The following is a 20,568-nucleotide window of genomic DNA, read 5'->3' as shown; positions in this document are numbered from 1 at the left end:
TGGCTGTACCAAAATTGCGTACAGCTGAAAATGCCAAACATTTCAACCATTCGGTTTCATTATAGCGAATAAGGGAAGCAGGGGCTGCAGGGTTGTCCCCGGCGCCCTTGTCCACTATAATGGAATCAGGAGTGGTGTGTTGCCCAGCACTCCACCAGTTAAAGGCACATGGCCCCCTCCGTTGGGGAGGCGGAGTGTTAGTGTGACGTGGGAGCGGGGAAGTGGGGGTTTTTGGGAAAGGCGCGTAGGGCGCCAGTTATCGAATGTTGAAGGAAGAATAAAGAAGCTTCCTGTAAGCCTCCGTGTGTGCGTCCTTTCTTTGTGCCGCGACCTCGGCAACATTGGCGACGAGGCTGTTCCTCGCACACCGGAGTCCTCCAGCGGCAGTCCGCCGCGTCCCGGCTCGCGTGCAGGGAATTACGCGAAGCCTCCTCCTCCTGCTCCTACTTCCGTGGTGCTGGGCGCAGAAACCCGCCAGTGCTCGCGCGGGCGGCCGCTGACCCGCCGCGCCTCCTCCTCCTCCGCATGCAAGGCCGCAGCTGAAAAAAAAAAAAAAAGTTTTTTTTTTTTTCTTCTCTCTCTCTTCGTTGATTTAAAACAACGCGTGCAAACCGCATCCTCCACGCCAGGCAGTCCCTACTGCTCACGCACGCCGGCAACCCCGCCCTCACATAAGGCGGCTGCTCCAGTCTTCTGCCACGGACCACGCCAGCGACGACGCCTGTGAGCCACCTCTCACCGTCAAAGGTCCATAGCCGGACCTGCCTTCGCAAAGTTTTGAAGAAAAAAAAGAAAAAAAAAGAAAAGGACCCTGCAGTGCCGGTTGCCATCCACAGAAGTGAAGGGAACTGGCGCTGCAGGGACTCGGCGGCACACAGTGAAGTGTGCCACCAAAAGGTAAGTAGTGGGTTGGGGGGAGCAGGGTCTACAAAGGGGATTCAGCTCTGGGGTGCTTATTTCGATTTCGAACATTTCAAATACAACATTTTTGTCTCCTAAATGTCAGTATTCAAAATAATACGTACATCCCATTTTTCTATCCTGATTTATAATACCCCAAGTGCTTAGACTATATATCTTTAGCCTTCATCTTTTTGGTACTTGCCTTACAGGGGAGGGTTACATCATCCTGTCTGTGTTTAAGTAAAGTACATATTTTGTATAGAAGTGGCCAGTGAAGTGTTTCTTTGAGCATGACAATGGGACATAGAGAGCAAGCTGCCTTGCTGATCTTAACCAGATGGCAAAGTTTATTCTGGCAGGCCAACTATGATGGAAAAAGCCCCCAGGAATGAACATGTGGCATGCACAAGTATAAGAAACTATGGCAACAGTGATGCTCACTTTAACCTTGAATAATCAACGTCATAGATATTTGTCCTTCAGTTTTGGGCTGTAGGTTAAAGCAGAAACAGAAACTGTTGTCTTGTAACAGAGTGCAGCAACTGAATGTGTTTCGGTAGCGGATACAATTAGTGAAAGAATATGTTTAAGTTTTAGACTAGTGTGCTCCAGCACCTTGAAGCATCTCATGTTCTAGATGGAATTATCAATAACAATCCAAGACCCAAATAACTGGACAGACTCAAAGAATGTGGCAAAGTAATACTATATTATCGGCAAAGAATGAAATAGGGCAATCTGGCAAACAACAGGCTGTAGTTCACACACTCACACCCAATGTTGGTTATACAAAGGATTTACACCTCAATATGCGTAATCTATGACATCACCATATGTGGAAAACTGTAAAACTTATTTAAGGGAGAGATTGGTTAAAGGAACATATGTACCTATAGTATGTAGAAGTGTTAATAATAACATTGGCTGCCCTGTATCTTTTAGACACACCTCAAACCATCTCTAAATAAGTATAATACTGTTAATAGCAGAATAATGGCGGTGGATTGGTCTTTGCAACATTGTATAGCAATTTTCTACATAGACTCTCTGATTGGTTGGCATGCTTTCCCATCCTTGGAATCTTGGCTCATTAGCAGCACGTAAGCAAAATGGAACCCAGGTGACAAGAGTAACGTCAGACTACTCCCCACTTTCCCAACTAGTCCATCATCTCTCATCGGTCCGGCCCCAAGCCAATGATTCCCCTTAGTAGTTTCTCTTGCAAACTGTTCTCTATTCAGCGACTTTAAATCTAGTGTATGTACAACATTATCTTCGTCTGCAGCTTAATGAATAGCCATTGTTTTCGACTTCTCTGTCATGTTTGAGGAGACCATGATTTTGCCCATTTCAAACTTCTATTTACTGCTTTTTGATTCAATTGTGCTGGGTGTAATTACTCCTCTCAGCCTCTAGAGACTTGCTCACTCCGCCTTGCATAGGCTTTTTGCATTCTTAATTGTCCAATATTTGGCTCTTGCAGATGTTTTCTTCTTTACTTATTTTAAGAGAACTATGTCTTATTTACATGGCTTATCCTTCTGACTCCCCTTGTGCCTTGCAATTATTCCTTGACGTAGCATCCTTGCTCCCAGGCCAAGAAACTCCTCTTTATTCCTCACACAAAACTGTTCTTCCAGTGTCTCCTGACTCTTCAGCCTTGGTCACTCTCTGACGTGGCTAGATTGCTTTTAATACAAGTCTGGCGTCCATCTTTCATCATGGCCGCCTCAGCCTCATGTTTTCTTCTGCAGCACGCTTCTATATGTCTTGTCTACCTTTAGTTTCTGTGTATATACACTTATTAGTCAATGGGTTACTTTATATTCTTTGCATATATGATTTCCTTATATCTGTTTACTTGCTTCTCTTGTTACTTCAGTTGCATCTTTGTTCTTGAATATTTGCATATTGTTTCAGTGCATCTTAGTATCTTTCCTTCATGACATCAATCTGCCCTTTGGCCCTGTGTACAGATATCTCAGATTCCCATTGTATGGTACATATATCCCTAGTTTAGCGATGGTGTGCCGACTACAAGGGGGTGTAGAGATCCTTACCCTAGACTCTCTCACTACTTTCCTAACACTGAATGGTTATATGCACACTTCTTGGTGTTCGGTTCTTTTCTTTATTATTACCGCCACCAGTCTGTGTGTCTTATGTTAAAAAGAAACAGTTACGGCCCAATGGCCGAGTTCCACTTAAAAATAACGTTAAAATGATGTAGAGTCACTCAAGCCCTATCTTCAAATGTATGTAGGGTCTCGGAGTCACGGTCATCAGCCTATCGACTCTTAGGGTTTGTCAACCAGTTTCAGCGGAGTGGGTACTCACTGCCTTCTTCAGGACAGAGAATGATTCTCAGTGACACTATAATTTCTTTACAGGTATCCACGTCATGGAGGGTTGTCCACGGGTACTACAGCTTGAATCCCGGTCCCTGTGGGGTTCAAAAAAGGACAAAGAGGGGGGTAATCAATAGAGGGAATCTGGAACTACAACACTTATACACACAAGAGCAACAGGAGATATTGCCTGGGTCTCTTTAGTGTTGTTGGCAGTCTTATTGGTTTTTCTTACATATTTTCATTGCTTCCTGCTCGGACAGCCTACAAGAGATACCCTCATATGTCAATTCATCTATTTATGGTATATTCTATATGCGTAGCATGTGAGCAGTTTCTACATTAGGACACAGTTGAAGAGAGTACCTGCAGGGGTCTGTCCCCTCTTTTCAGACTGTGTAGTTTCTTTTCTGAATATTGGCGTCTCAATTGTGTCAGTTCCTCTTCGTGCTCCGGTGTGCCGAGGGGCTGTGAAGGGGAGACCGTATGAGGTAAGTATGACTAGTGATCTGACACACTATGTCAAATATGCACTATACAGAACGTCGCTACTTGCAGCATATTATGTGTAAGTCTATTCCGGTGTGCCAATGCGGCGGAGGCCGTGTGGGCTAGATGTAACTTGAGCTGTAAGTCCCTCTATCAGATGTGCTCAATATGGAGGATTACTGCGTGCAGCATGCTCTGTTTGTGCATAGGCGCAGTAATACTAGTCCGTGTCTCCACGTAACAAAAGTCAGAATATTTCATTATATTCCTTACGGGATTCAAATGGGTTGGGAGTGGCCCATGCTGTTTCTTACCTTAGTTCAGCTAAAGGTACTCCCTCAAAGATGAAACGCAATGACCCGTCTGTAATCGGTAGGCGGTCGCGGCTGCCGTTCAGTGTTATACTCGTTCTCTTAGTGCCGCCTTGCGTGATCACATGATGGAAAGAGGATCCCTGTTTCCCAGAGAGTGCTGGGAATCGTAGTCTTCAACACAGGATTGTGTGATCTGTGCCAGTGTGTTTTCTCAGATGTACCAACTAGTCCTCTGATTTATGCCGGGTCTATCTGCTGTAGATTGCAGAGCCTGGTGTCTTCTAGTTCTGTGTGGCTGCGAATATAACTGCAAAGCCACTTGCGATCTAGCGTTAGAATGAAAGTAAACTGGCTAATGTGGTGCTCCATCAGAAGGGAACACTCCCAACCCGCAGTTTAAGAATTGTAGTATTATGCCCAATAATGCCACTAATTGGATAGACTGACCAATCGTTCTTATGTGTCTATATATAGCTATTCGACTTAGGCAAGGTGTCTCACCCTTTGGTGCATTACTGAGTGTGCCACTATTGCTCAAAGTGGGTCTGTGGCAGTCGGTGCGCAATGGGGGATCTAGATGTGTAGGCATCTTTTTGTAGCTCAAAGCTAATGCTGATAGTACTGCGCATGCCTGGATAATCCAGATTATTGCACAGCTAGAGTTTGCCAGCAAATTTCTTCGTTGAGGCCCGTCTTGTGACTGAGGAGCCTGAAGATCCACATTTGCTCTCGTTTTAGTAACAATGCAGCTAGATTCCCACCTCTTTTAGGTAACTTTTTCGAGGATGGTCCAGGTCAATTCATTCTCTGAGTGACCCTTTGTCATATAATGTTCTACCAAAGGGGCAGTACTTTGTTTGGTCCTGATATTAGATCTGTGTTCGCAGATCCTAGTTTTTATTGCACCTGTTGTCATGCCAATGTATCTCATGTTGCATGGACAGTGAATCAAATATACTACATTTGTAGTGTTGCAATTTGTAAAGGTCCTCTGTTCCCACGGATATTTCCAGCCAATGTCTATCGTGGTGGTGTGTTTAGTGAATTGGCACACTGAGCAGTTGCCGCAGGGAGCATGTCCGAGTGGTTTCTGCCTATTCCAGAGAGTGTTCAATTCAGGCGATTTGGTTTCTTGGTATGTATGCACTAAACTGTCTCTGAGGTTTTTCCTTCTTTTGATAGCAAAAATTGGCGCTGGTAGATTGTGGTCATACCTCCCAGTACAAGAGCAAAAGAGCAGGGGGAGGCTGTTTCTGCATCACGGCTCCTGCACTCTGGAACTCATTTCCCGCTCTCATTAGAAATGAACAATCATTCTCCACCTTCAAACAACTAGTTAATTCTTGGTTGTTTAATAAATATGAGTAAATGCTGCACCCAGCTCTGGGGTATATTTAAGGCCATAAGCAGAAATCCCCTTCAATCAAAAACCGCATTGAAATAATTCCACAAGAATGGCTGTGCTTTTCTTTTCATGGCACACGTGTGGCAGCATTGAACACTGCCACCCAAAGAATGGCTCTGCATTTGCTTTACTTCAAGTTGAATCATAAGAAAATGACCTGCATTCAGAATGGCACCACATTTTCTGTTCTGTCCTCTGAATATTAAAGCAGCACGCAGCATTCAAGATGGCCCTGCATTTGTTCTTTCTTTCTTTTAAAACACCACCAAGTGGTGCACTCCATTGAAACATACCCCTGCGTGCTTAATTTCATCTAATTGCAAAAAGGTTAGGAAATACCTCACAAAACAGCATTGTCTACTGACAAATCACATGAGGGCAGAGAATTTTGCTTTTTACTCAACGCGGCTTTTGTTTCCTTTTGCTGTAAACCATTGCGCTGAACTTGCAGTAAATGAAAGAAATAACGTGGCGTTTCGTTTTTGCATGTCAACATCAAATGAATTCTGTGCAGTATCTCTCTGTGTCCATGAACCCACAGTACATGCAAAACCGCAGAGAAGATTAATTGGAAGTCAATCCTGTGAGTTGCATAATCCGCATTTGTGAACTTGAAATAAACACACGTGTGAATCTGCTCTTTTGAAAATAAGGAAAATGCTGTTTAAAAGTTAATGTCAAATGACAGCTTTTGCTCACACAGAAAGGTGATTGAATATATGGGTGGGGGTTTGGTTATATAATATACATGATATTTGTCCCCAAAAGACTTGGTTACTTAGAAAAGACTCAGATACCAGTAAAACTGGGTTTTTGGCCTAGGCACTGAATTCAATGGCCAGCCCTGCCTCCATCGCATCCACAAGTGAACCGGCCCACAATGACATATGAAAAGGCAGAGAGTGTGAGGATTCACAGACCCGTTAGACTAGCAGGCAGCCATAGAAGAAGGAACAATAGAATCCAGTATGGCTGGTGAAATTACCAAGAGGTGTGATTGGATTTCCTCCAGCACCCACTCTGAAGGAGGTACTGTCAAACTACAAAGGGCATCATAAAAGTCCTTTTTTGTAAGCCGAGCCTGGCAGAGACAGTTTGCTGTGGGGGTCTGCAGCACCGCCCACACATTTCAGAAATCTACCCCAATGACATTAAAGGACTTCTGTATTTTAAGACATTTTTACCAGCACCCTGAAAAAGTAGTAATTTTGTATTATGCCAATTTTCCATGTGATTTGTGGACAAATGTAAAGAGACAAAGTACATGTTTCTAGCACTTGGTGAACTGAAATGGCCATGAAAGACCCATTTCGGGGGGAATTATAAATGGGAGAAATATGAAACTAGGTGGGAAGATGCACATTGTTATTGGAAATATGTGTAATCATTGGCAGAATTTTAAATATTATGCATTTCATAAAAATCATGAAAATGTGCCAAAGGGCAATGCAACCTCGCACAGAGTCGGCGATCGGATTGTCCAATTCCCTGTGACCTAGTGAATCCTCATATCTACTTCTCATGGAAGTGGCTAGTATAAGTTTGAGGTTTTGATCTATAACACATTTTTGGTTAAAAAAAAGTAGGCTGGAGAGACAAAGAAAGGCCTTACATGAAAACACACAAATGATATCATTCCCCCTGAACCAATCAGCCCAGGCGGAGGAGGAAGGACCGTTAGGCTGTGCTCTCACAGGAGATGAATAATTCCAGAGTACTTCCCCCTGGGTTGTAGATTTGATTATGTCATTTTGGCTAAATAAGGGGGAGACAGAGAAACACAGGGGCCTCTCAAAAGACTCAATCACTCAAGAATCAAAATCCATTAAAGATCCAGGAAACCAGATGCATCCATCCAGGCAGATCCATCCATACATCCAGATCCAGGCACACCCAAGAATCCAGGGAGAAAGTAGAGGAGACAGATTTTCCCATCCTAGAGAGTGCCGTGACCAGACTTTGCTTAGCTGTCCAGCATCCCATCCAAGAGAGCCCAGTGACCAGATCCTTTGCCTCAGCTGTCCCAGTGACCGGATCCCTTGGCCAAACTGTCCAGATTGACCAGATCCCTTGGCCTAGCTGTCCAGAGACCTTACTGGCTATCCAGAATCACAAATTCAAGCATACATTGTAAGTAGCACTAACCCCAGTTCCCAAAACTGCATATTCCTCTCTTTTGACCCTTGCACCCCATTGAAATCCCATCCAAATCCCAAATTGCCAGAATAATCTGTTTACCTTTCTATAAACAAATCTATATTAGCCTGTGTATGTTAGTGCATCCCTTTTCATACATCTTTCAAAAGTCTGTATAAATCCTTTGCATTATTTGCAAGTAAATCAATTCATTCCACTATAAAGAGATTCACAGTGAGTTGGTTGACATTAAAAATCAACCACCTCATGACAAGTGCCTTTCTTTAATGATTATAGCCAGTAAAATATAGTCTCAAAAAACTAGCCATTGTCTTACAAAAACCAAATCTGCCCCTGTCTTGTGTGCTTTCCTACATATTCTGATTTGCATTTGTCCCATAGAAAAACCCAAACTGTAGTCCCATTAAGAGTAACCCCTTTCTACCAGAATCCTATCAGTTATGTGCCTCTGTTTCTTGTCCTGAAAAACGATTTTTGATTTTGTCAGCCAAGCCCTTTCCGTGGCTGCCTGTCATCACAAGCCTTGTGTAGAAACAAATTTCCATTCTGCCACTTGTGTTTTCTTTTGCACTTGTTTTTCTTTTCAAACATTGATTTGCTTACCTTATGTTCACGTTGCCTTGGTGCCCTGCTTAGTAGTCTGTAAGCTTCCTTAACTCTCAAGTGTAGCAACACGAATTTCTGTCCTAGCTATCTCACCGCAGTTGCAAACTGCTGTGCGAGTAACAAGTGAAATCCGATTATGCCATTTTGCTCCTAAATAAGGTTTTTGTTTTTTTCTTTTCTGGTTTCCCATCTTGGGGTGGTGGGCTGAATCCTAAATCTGATATCTCCCTCTTCATACTGACTCCTTGCCACTGACTTCCATTCACAAAGTATGTAGTTAGCAGAGGTTCGGGGGGGAGTGTTGCAGGCGGAGTGCTTAACCTGAATGCAATCTGTTGCTTTTAAAAACAATCTCTCTTTTGTGTGCTATTAAAGGTTTCTGTATATTGTGTTATGAGTTTGAATTAACTGTATTGTAAGAATCTTTGTATTTCTATTGCCACCACATTGGTGGTCGCTGCCCAATTGTTTGATTTTGCTTGATGTTTCATTTGACCGTAAAATGTATTAACATTATATTGTTACACACTGGCCTGGTTCCTGGTCCATTGCAACAGGGGGGGGGGTTTGTTAAGGTGGGTGCGATACAGGTTAGGGGCCTAGTCAAATAAAAAACCTGGGGTTGATTAAAGATAAAAAAAGCATTTTTGTTGTGCGCCACATTCATTGTCAGTGGAAAGAGTCCCTGGCTGGAGTGTGCTGTGTTATAAAACCATTACACAGCCTCTGTTTTCTGTACTTCTTACCCATGTACTGTACCAACGCTGTGATACCCTCGGGTCTGAGCATATGAAAACATAATAAATAAATAAATATCCAGCAATGCATTGGGCCTCATTCCAACCCAGGCGTTAAGGGGTTTACGGTGCTGTAAACGGCGCCGACCCTTAACGCCTGATTACAAGGTCCCTTAGCGCCATGGTGAGTTTAACGCCTGCTTCTTGCAGGCATTAAAATCCATGGCGCTAAGGGACCCTGGAGATAATTACGGCACCGTAATTTACGGTGGCGTAATTATCTCCTTCCCCACTCTCATTATGCCCTATGGGGCAAAAATGGGAATGGGGAAGGGTAAATGGGAAATGGGGATTTACCGCCCCACTCACCTTGGAATGGGGCGGTAAATCCGCCAACCACCATGGCGTAAACATAGTTTACGCCATGGCGGTAAAGGTACGGCCCAGGCGGTAACTTACCGCCTGGGTCGTAATGAGGCCCATTGTGTGCAGTTGTAAGGTTGCGTGAGTGCATAGCCTTCTGGCACTGCTAACCAAAAATTCTCATCCAATGTTAAAATAAATCAGACAGTATCTGTAAAATGTTGACGAGTGAATTCCAAAAATGTGTATCTTTTAAGAAGTAATGGGGAAAGGAACATACATGTATTACCTTGGCCTAAGGAGAATTAGTTTGGAATGTCACTGACCTGCCAGTGTCACAGGTCATTTACATGGATGTCAACTCCTTATCATGAGCGTATTAAACAGTTGCTGGTGACAAATAAAAAGACGCAGAGTTTAAAGTCATGTCTCTGCAGGTGTGTTAGAACAGGAAAAGAGGTACAAAAGATTGTATTCATACCTTTTTACTATCATGGTTACATTTAACGTGTGCACTAAAGACCAGGTTTCGTTGCTGTTTGAATATCATAGATGTATTTATAAACTTAAGCAACACACATTCAAAATAAGGCATTACATAGAAAATATAGCACAACCGTGTACTACCGTAAAAGAAAAAAGCTGTCTCTGGTGATAACAATGTGATGACAATGTGTATGAGACAGCGTAGAGCATAATGGAGCACAGTTTGTCTAATATCATGAATTCTCCTGCAATACAAAGTTGATGAAGAAAGTCTACTTGTTTCTTTTCCTTTCAGTCCTTGACTTCTCTGTTGAGGCAGACTTCTCAGCGTACAGTAGCTGTGAGCAGCCACTTGATCGACTGTAGAGATCAGAGTAGAGGCGTTCACGCTCTCTCTTCTCTGTCCCCGACGAATGGCAGACACTGCTGATGTCACACTCCTGAGAATATGGGATCCTTTGTAAGAAGAACTTAATGTTCGCCTCCGAGAGAAGTTTTCGAAAACCCAGAAAATGTACAGTACCTGTTTCTAATAATTGAAGAAGTTGGTGACACCTCTGAATAATTGGCAATCTCACCTTGAATAACCTTATTTTACATCAAATGGAACTGACCTTCTAAAGTAGTTTAAGGCGAAAAATGCATTAGCCAGCTTTGGGAAGCAACTGCAGCTTTTTGCAATCAAATTTGCAGCTGATTGCCTCAGACCTATCAACTAGGTTACATTTGCATACGATTTGTGCATCTTAGCTATGTCAGTAGAGTGCAATGCAGATAATGGGCCTCATTCCGAGATTGGAGGTAGCCATGGCGCTATTTGCGCCATGACTGCCTCCAATAACGGTACCGGCACCGGTCTCGTTCAATGGTCCCCATTGAAAAAATCATTCCCCATTACTGTTATTGGCTCTGATTTCCCTTAACGGGTCCCGTCCATAACGCCTGGTCAGACCAGGCATTAAAGGAGGGACCCGCTAAGGGAACTTGTAGTAAGGGGGTAAGAGATTACCGGCACCGGTCTCCTTACCAGTGCCCAATATCCGTTACCGCCCCACTCAAAATGAGGCCCATTGTCAGTCTGAGAGTAGGAATAAAAAGAACCCTCAAAATTATATGCATTTTTGAAACGACGTGTACGGTCTATCTATGGAAATAGAGTTCATGAGTAGGGTTGGCTGAAATGTCCGTCCGCAAAGCAGAAGGTGTAAAATTTGCCCAGTAGTCTGCTTACACCCATTCTGAGAAAACAGCATTACTGTTCTGGCGCCAAAGACATTTCACCATGTTTTGCAAACAAAATGAAACAAAACGCAGTCAAACGGTTCTGTTTTGGCTCTTACGGCGTGTGATGAAACAGCGTAGTGTTTAATTCCCATGTTGTTTCATGTAGCGGGTCGAGAAACTTTGTGTGGGCTTTTTGTCGATCCATGCTAGTTCCGCACAGCAACACAAAAAACTTTGCATGTTTTTTCTTAAACTGTGCTAGTTTCGTGCAATGATACAAGAAACTTTTTTTTTTGTTGATCTATTTATAGTTGTGCAGGGACAGGATAAACATTGTGTGGTTCTTTTTGAACTGTGCTAGTTTTGCACAGCTACACGAGAAACTTTGTGCAGGTTCTTTTTTCAATATGTGCTAGTTGCGCGAAGTGCCAAGCAAAACTTTGTGTGGTTCTTTCTGACTGTGTTAGTTTCGTGCAGCGACATGAAAAACTTTTCGGCCTCATTACATGTTTGCCGGTCCGGAATAAATTGCGGAATAAATGGTGGTAATTCCAGCAGAAGCATTTATTTCTGGACTGTCAACACACAAGTCTGCTGATGGGGGCCACGGATCTCCCAATCAGGCCCTTACCGGCAGATAAATGCCTAAAACACTGGTACACTCGGTGCCGGTTATTCGGGACATCCCATTGCATGGAGTCCTAAGGGACTCCACGGGAATGGGAACTTACCGTCATTCCTTTGCCCGTAATATCTCGGTAATACCGGGATATCGTGTGTCAGAGACAGCAATGCTTGGTTGACGGTTTGCCGTCGGAATTACCGGCAGGAAACTGGCAATCCTGTAATGAGCCTGTTTGTGCGGTTCTTTTTGAACCATGCTAGTTTTGCACAGTGACATGAAAAACTTTGTGCAGGTTCTTTTTTCAATCCATGCTAGTTTTGCACAGTGAGAAGAGAAACTTTGTGTGGTTCTTTCTGACCGTGTTAGTTTTGTGCAGCGACACGAGAAACTTTGCAAAGTTTTTTTTTGATTCATGCTAGGTGTGCGTAGTGACACAAGAAACTTTGCATGGCTCTTTCCGATACACAGGTGTGGCGAAATTGGGGAGTGGGATGAAACAGATTGAAATCTGACAGATTCTAATTTTGCAGCTGGCGGAGCAGAATCTAACAATTTCATCCACCTCTATTTATGAGTAAGGAGTGCACTATCTGATTCACCTCTTGCACCTGTTACTTGTGTCTCCACTTGCAATCTTTGACTCATTAAAAGGGAACATATTCCTTTTGCATCCACCCTGCCCTTAACTGGTCCTTTTTCTGTATCCTACATTGTGTCTTACTGGTACTCAGTTTCTCATTACCTACAGGTCAACAATTCACCTACAAACCCTCTCTTGTACGACACCTAATTCTTCAGGGTTGCCCTACTGCTTGTACTTTTCTTTCGAAGTGTTTCTGGCCAAAGCACTTGGAACCTTCAAGAAATAAATACAAATACAACATACAAAAACAAACTCATTATTAGCCAATGTGCTTCGTTTATTGCAGAATCCTCTGGTGTATTCCTCTGCATTGCATTTTTTGCCATTCTCTGGACAATCATCACTTTGCACGTTTGACAACATTTAAACCTATTGCTTCGTGGAACATTTGTGAGGCTAGAACTCAAAGGCTGAGTCTTGCGTGTGGCCTGTGGCGCCGGATCTTCCCAGATGCTGGTCTATGGCTCTGAAACAGCCCTTTGCGTCTTCTTGAACCCCTAACGTCCTATCAATTTTCGAGGCATCATCTTAAGATCTTCGCCTTCACCCTCTCATCTGCTAGTGTTTCCCATCGCGATTTCAGTCATTTTACTGAGTGTCAGTATTTGAAACTCAGCCCTCAACATATTCCTTTCATTGCTCTATTGAACTATTTAACTGGAAGAGGACTAGTGAACTTTGCTCAGAGTAGTGCCGCATTTCGATATACTAAATCCAGACTGAGATGAAGAGGCTGTGTGCAATGACTCCAGGATGCTGTCTTGTTTCCTCAGTATTGATGAGGTGAGGTTTGGCTTTGCACTGTGGCGCCTAAAGTTGAAACTAGAGGCAGGGCTTGTGGACAGTTGACCTGCACCCCTGCTTTTATTTTCAAAATACCACCATGGTGAGTGACAATTTGTGAAATAAACAAAGGTGGGCCAGTCTGTCAACATCCCATGGGGACTTGGGCCTGCTCCCTTGTTGAAGACTGCTGCACTGTGAACAGGCGAGGACGCATACCATTAAGTATTTTCAATTTCCTGAATTTGATATGATGTGATATGGTATTTATAACGCGCCTATACACAAGTGTTTTAAGGCGCAACGAGGCTAAGGGAGGGGGACAGAGAGAACACATTTTAACGATCTTACTAGGCCAAGTGACATTGACATTGCGCAAGTGCAGGGGAGAGGGGAAAAGTGCCAGGGGCGGGGGACGGAGAGCAAGCAGGGGATCAAAAACAAACAATAAGTAGTGCGTCCAGCACGTGGCAAGTGCAAGGGTTACGTGCAGACAACGGGTGTCCATAAGTGCAGGTAAGGGGACTGTAGGGTTGCAGATACAGGCCCAAGTGCAAGGGATGCCAAGAGGTAGTGCGGGTGTGCAACTGGCGGGCACAGACTTGGGCTCGAATCTAGAGGGTAGCCAGTTGACCAGTGTTGCTTTTTATTATATTGCCACTACCTTAGCTGTCTCAAACCATGAACACGCTTCTTCGCGGGTTGCAGGGAAGGGTGGAATTCCCACTTTCCACACTCTTTGAGCACACTGAAGTTTGGAATCATTTGTGTACACTGCAGCTCGACACTGTGGCCCTCATTACAACACTGGCGCTAAACCATGGCGCTATTAGCACCATGGTTGGTGCTGGTGTTGTAACGAGTCCGCCATGGTGAAATGGGGAAATACCGCCCCATTCCAAGGTTGACGGTGCAGTATTTACCCATTTCACCATGGCCCTTCCCCATTCCCATTTTTGCCCCATAGGGCTCAATGGGAATGGGGAAGGCGGCAGTTACGGTACCACAAATTGAAGTACCGTAATTGCCTGCGAGGTCCCTTTGCGGGTCCCTACTTTAACGGCTGGTCCACACCAGCCGTTCAGGTCGGGTCTTGCAAAGAGACCTCGTAGTAAGGCGCTAAGTGCTTAACGGCGCCGCAGCCTTTTACGGCGCCGTTAACCACTTAGCGCCTGGCTCGTAATGAGGCCATATGAATTCGCAAAACCAGCAATGCAGAAATGACATGGCAAATCAAATCCCTTTCTTTAATTTATTACAACTGTACATTGATCTTGTGTTTGAAAACATTTATGTTTGCAAGTAGCATGGTGAAAACTTGAGCTGCCCTGCCCTGTAAAGCCAAGACTTTCTTCCTTGCCCTGATTTCCAAAATGGCTGACTAAGCCCAAACTCCAGGGCATCATCGGAAAGGAATCCTATAGATGCCACCATGGCCCCATTGAACCTCGTCCAGCACACTGCCATACACTCCATCACAAGACTAATATGACCACATTCCAACCACCCTCAATGAGCAGCGCTGGCACCCCTTCAAAATTCATCATGTTCAGGGTAGCTTGTATCACCTACAAAGCAGTCACAACCAAAATACTCCTCAAACTGGCTGAGAAACGCACCATCGCCTGAGGGCAGTGCACCACCAGAGGCAGCAGAAACGCCAGACTGGAAACAAAGAACTGCCACCGAGAAAAACATAGGAAACGTGCCTTATGCTTCTAAGTATTGTAGTTACCAATGCAGATAAGATTAGCTCCATCCATCCTACACTTCAGGAGGGATTTCAAGACCCACTTCTTCAAAGGACCTTTGGCCAATCGCTGATCATTCCTCTCAACCCAACTTCTCCAACATCTGAAGGTTCACCCTTCCCCTGCTTCTCCACTAACTCCAGCCCCCTACAGCCCCCTACTTGTGACTCCTGAGGTGCATCCCCTATGCCCAGCACTCGTTTGCTTCCAGGCAAAGTTCATGATGTACACATTACTTGCTTACATATGCTCATATGCCTTCTTTTTATGCAATTCCAATGGTTATAACGAACTGGTGAAAGATGCCTACTCGGCCATATAGAGAATTGGCATCACAGCCACTTTTATTCCCTACAAACAGGCAAACACTGCCATTAAAAAAGAGTAAACATACTCCGGACAACGCTAGGACACATAAGAGCCATGCACCATGACTCCACTCACACAGATCCACGGACATGTTCGGGTCTGTGGCATCAGCAGAGCGGCGCCACAGAAAGGAGCCCTAATATTAGTTTTGCCTGATCTAAAGGTTACCTTCAAGGTAACAATGCATCCTTTTTTTAAAAAAAATGTGCTAGGTGCAAAGAAATATGGATTACGAAAGGATATCTGTGTTAGAGTAAAATATAATTGGGCCTCATTACGAGTTTGGTGGGAATTCAACAGTAAATCCACCAAATTACCGCCAAATTCCATTACCGTTACCGCCACTTGGTCCCACTGATTTACTGTGCCATTACAAATGGTGGCAGGGGGTGTAATTCCTCATAGGACTCCATGGGGATTTTGGTGAAATTACCGTCAGCGGTAATTCTGCCACGCTAATTCTGCAGATTTTTGCCAGTAAGGTGGCAGATTCACCTCTGGATCTTTGCTGGAGGTAAATCCTTCCATTCACCACCAAACTCGTAGTACGGCAGTGCAGTGATGTGGCAGTAACACAGCAGTAATTAGCACTGCATTACCACCATTTTTACCCTCACCGTCGTACTTGCAATGTTCTGACCTAAGAAATATCCTTATTGGGAGTCGGAATAGATTTTGGAGTTGATTAATGGAATTATTTGCGCTGAAAAATGGGGATTTGTGTGTCATTCTGCCCACAAATCCCCATTTGTTAAACAGGGATTTGCGGGCAGAATAGCGCACAAATTCCCGTTTTATGGCGCAAATATTTCCATGAATCAGCCCCTATGTGTTTTTTAAAAATATAATTGTACTCCCAACTTCAAAAAATAGGCAGTAAAACACCCATGTTAAAATCTTATCCTGCACCCTGGCAATTTGGTTGCACATACTAGTGGAGACGGAGAGCAGGGCCGTGACCGTGGGTCACCTCATTAAAAAGCGCAGTAACATCACCACTTGAACACCCCTCTACTCATCGAGCTCTTGGGGTGCCCGGGGGGCACCCTAGTTCTATTTTGAGTGTGGTCACAGGGCGTCTCCAGCTCCCAAGAAAGTGGGAAACATTTCAGACTCTGCAAAGCGTGTTTGACCAAGTAGCCAACATCGATTGTGACAGCCCCGCTGCGCACGAGGACACAGAGGGGGCTCACACTGGGGTCAAATTGGCTCCAATACGTTTTTCAGGTCAGGGCCGGCGCCAAACACCAATTTAAAAATATTACTGCTCGATGCTCCTAACGCTTCATGACACTGGCACGTCCATTTTATTCACACGTTAATCTGCTACTGGACTGAAATTGATGCGCTCGTTGAAGGGGAATGAAACAGCGCCCAAAGTAACTACTGGGTCTTCAAGGCACCGCACCTTGGTGAGTCCTTCCAAAATTGGGAAAGAGGAAACGAGCATATAAAATGCGGACCTAACAAAGGTATTGCAGTCAAGAAACAGGCCTTTTAAATCCTGGGAATACAAGATGTTGCAGAGTGATAAAATTAGAAGTCTAGCTGTCCCATTCTGATGGCTCTTAAGGCTGCAATCGTTATAAATAGGCCCAATGAGTCTCCATTTGCAAACACCTGACAGCATGCGTCATTTCCTTCTGCAGAGCATTGCATTTAGGGCTCAATGCGTCACTGAGAAGCAAGCTAAAAAGGCATTCTGCTATGAAAAGCTGTGCCCCTGCAGCTACCCCACCATGGAGGCCTCTTATCCTAATGGTTTAATGTCGTGATTTGTAAACTGGAGATCTGGACCCCAATCCCTCTTTTGGCGACTACATTCTAATGATGAAGGCAAGGTACCTTTTTTGACACCGATTTTTATTTAAGGCAAGGGAATTCAAACCCAAGTAATGAAAAAAGAATTGACACAGAATCCTATGTTTACCGTCTTTCCATGTCAGAAGGTGTAAAGCGATTAAAGCGGTTTGGGAATCTGCCATCGATCTTCAAGATGCTAATACCCAAAAGTGAGGAATGTGCTGTCGATTGAATATGAAAAATTCTACCTGAGCTGATCTCGGAGTAGGGAAATCTGACCAACAAGTGTGGCCCGTTCGCATATTGAAAGGGAACCATTTTCAACAAGCACTGGCAATGCCAACAGTTTGGGCTTTTGTGCATGCATGAGAAAGGCACTTGCCAATCACTGCCGTAGTGTTATTAACTGGCCATGGATAGTAGCACCTGTAAAATGGCGCGAGTAGCTTGACATCTAATAGCAGTACCTGGCAAATGCCTAACACGCAAGCCAAAACTGTTGGCCTTGGCAATGCTTGTTTTTAACTGGACTTCAGTAAAGGATACGCATAGTGCTTATAAATCGGGCAGCCGAAGGCAGACCTAGGTGAGACTTTCTTATTACACCAGTCACGCGTTTATAGCTCCAATTAAGTCAATTCTAAGAAGACTGCTATGAAAAAACACTGGCACGCACTTTGAGTGCCAAGATTGATGGTAAGGCTTGTTTAAAGAGAACTCAAAGAGTTTCCTTGAGTATGTGTTTTGGGCAGGGAGAGGTAGAAACTGCTTAGGAATGGCCATAGGGATTATCATGGCCATGACCAGTCAATGGAGGGGGTAGGGGGGCAAATAATCAAACACCACCTGCAAACTAAACTTTGGGTTCCTCCTCATATGACATTTCCCCATATCTGCATTCTAATGCAACAGTTTCGGATTATAGCCCAAACTAAAAATGGGTTTAAGGGGGCTGGAGATTGGAGGGGGCAAGCGTGCCTGAGAGATGCACCAAGCGGGTATGAAGTGCAGTGGCAGCCCCCACTCTTCTGCCAGAATAGTGGGCGTCAGGTTGAGTGTGTCGGGGCGCCAGCTGAAATTCCGGCTTCCCGGTGTCAGCGCAGGCATCCACCTGTCATTTTGGCTTTAATTGGTGTCTTCTTGTGAAGGATTTGAGAAAAGTAGGAATTCATTTTTTCCCTTTTCAGGAGACAAAGCAACTGCTGTGATATGCGTGGAAAAGGGTTCTTTTTTCATTTGAAAGCCAGCTCGGTGGTGGAAGGATGGTTTGTGAGCAGATCAGAGGCCTTTCAAATTTGAGGCTTGCATTATGAATCTGACCAGCGAAGGCCAGCGTTCAATCTCTGGGTGTGAACGCCACAGGGGGTTCGCCTAACAACCTGTAGTAGAGGTTTGCAAAGGCACATCCTGCAAAATGCACATGTTGGCAGAGCCGATGTCAGTTGCACCATTCCGATTGCTCCTCTTGTGTACAGCTAATGCATGTCAAGGGCGGAGGCTCATGCAATGTGAACGGTTCATGATCTGAGGCATTTCACATTCAGGAAGAAACAGAACACTACTTTGCCATGTGGGGCTCAAACCCTGTCCTCCTTGCTGTAGTCATGCATTGGAAATGCAGCAATCGAGTGTGCACCCAGCACTTTGCAATCAGCAAAGGTCTGGATGCCCGGCACGTCGTGTGGCGGTCCCCCGTGGCAGGCAGGTTTCTGAGATAGAGCAATTGAGTGCATGGGTGTATGGATCTGTGCACATTTCGCTGCCTATTGATACGGTAATCACGCTTGTAGATTGGTGCAGCCAGTCAGTACAGCTGGTACATCCAGAGATCTTTGGCCACTGAGCCACGTGCACGCTCTTCAGCAACGTGACTAGGTTGCACACGTGAATTCGTCGTTACTTGCTGCACATTGGTCACACAATCATGACCCCAAGCATAGAATGTGTATACATAGCAAGGGCTCTATGTTCAGGTCTTGGAATTGCAGCAATGGTTTATCTTGGCTGGAGAATCCCTTTTGTGGTCACGGAGTCCATATCTCATTCATGGAATCCCAGTATTGAGTGTGGAATCGTCTCATTCATTTTCAGAGCCCTTGTTTTGATTGCAGAATGCGTGTGTCATTCATGGGATTCTTCGTTCACTCCAGAATCCTTGCCTCAGATGTAAAATTCCTGCGTCATGTACAATTATGCCTCGGATATGATATGAGCAGTCATTTATAACGCGCCTGTGCACATGTGTTTCTAGGCGCGACAAGACAAGGGACGGTATGGAGGGAGGACAAGGCAAACGATCTTACTAGGCCTTGTGTCATTCAGATCGTGCAAGTGCAGTATCGCATAAGTGCAGGGGAAGGAGAACGGGGAAATGCAAAGGCAGGGTAGGTAAAAGTGCAATCGGGGCAGCATTGCTCTGAGTAAGTGCAGCCAGGCCAGCACGGCCAGCACGGCTCTGGGTAAGTACACGGAGGCAGGGGACTGTAAATGTTGCAGTTACAGCCCCTAGTGCGGTGCAGGGGAGACCGGTCAAGTGGAGCCAGGTACTCAGTGAGACATATTCTTTAAAATGGACAATTTGCATCACATTTTATCAAAAAAGGGTACTATTCAAACAGTCTGTCAAAAAAGGAATTAATTGCCATCTGCAACTGTGGGCCTCTATTTCATTGGTGACCGAGACAATTACATGTCCCAGTCCAACCCTGAAATTTGTTGTCATAATCCCAGGGTCTTAGAGCTCCCTATAGTCTGGAAAATGGAGTTTAAAAATGAGGAACTAGTGAGTGGTGAACACTGCCCTGCTTTCTTGTAACACTGATGCCTTCTAATAACGAATGTTCTGGGAGAATAAAACCAGCCTTAACCTAATGCTGATTGAAGGAACTTCATACTGACAGTCCATACTCCCTACTCTCATTTGCAACTGAGGTACCGCAGCATTTTAATTCTCCATCAAATGCAAGATGGGACTTGTGGTGTTCAATCAGTTCAACTGAATACAGTAGGTTGTATTTGCCTACAAACGCTCTTTAGATTATTAATAACACTTATTAATCTAGGGGCATCTGAAATGTTCCTTTGAAAGGAAATGCTCTATGTTACTGATGCTTACAATTATTAAAAATACATCTTAATGCAGCGGAATTCAAAATGTTCTTTCTCAAGATAAAACTCTACATCACTGAAACTCTCCTTTTGTAATTTGTTTGTCAAATCAAAAAACTGGTTCAAACCACATAAAGTCATTATAAATAATACTGTACAGTAGGTACTTAAAACGGGTACATATGTTGCACAGGGGAAGGTTGATATGTGAAAATGCGGTAATCTGATAATGTTGTCCCTATTTCTATCCCTCCTAGACTGTCAATGGTAGTCTGAGCCTTAAGCAATATGAAGCATGCATTTGGTAGCGGATTGGGTAAGGCAAGCCTCTGCTAATCTATCCCCTCTCCCAGACTGGGTCGCCTATAGTGGGGTACTGTGTTGAACAGAAGCCCCAGTAGCCACAGTAGAAGTGATTGCTTGCCAGTCATGTAGGTCCATTTGCATTTGGCAT

Source organism: Ambystoma mexicanum, chromosome 9, assembly GCF_040938575.1.
Source record: "Ambystoma mexicanum isolate Mex_15411 chromosome 9, UKY_AmexF1_1, whole genome shotgun sequence".
NCBI lineage: Eukaryota > Metazoa > Chordata > Amphibia > Caudata > Ambystomatidae > Ambystoma > Ambystoma mexicanum.
The sequence above is the reverse complement of the archived record's forward strand: the minus strand, read 5'-3'. Positions refer to the sequence as shown.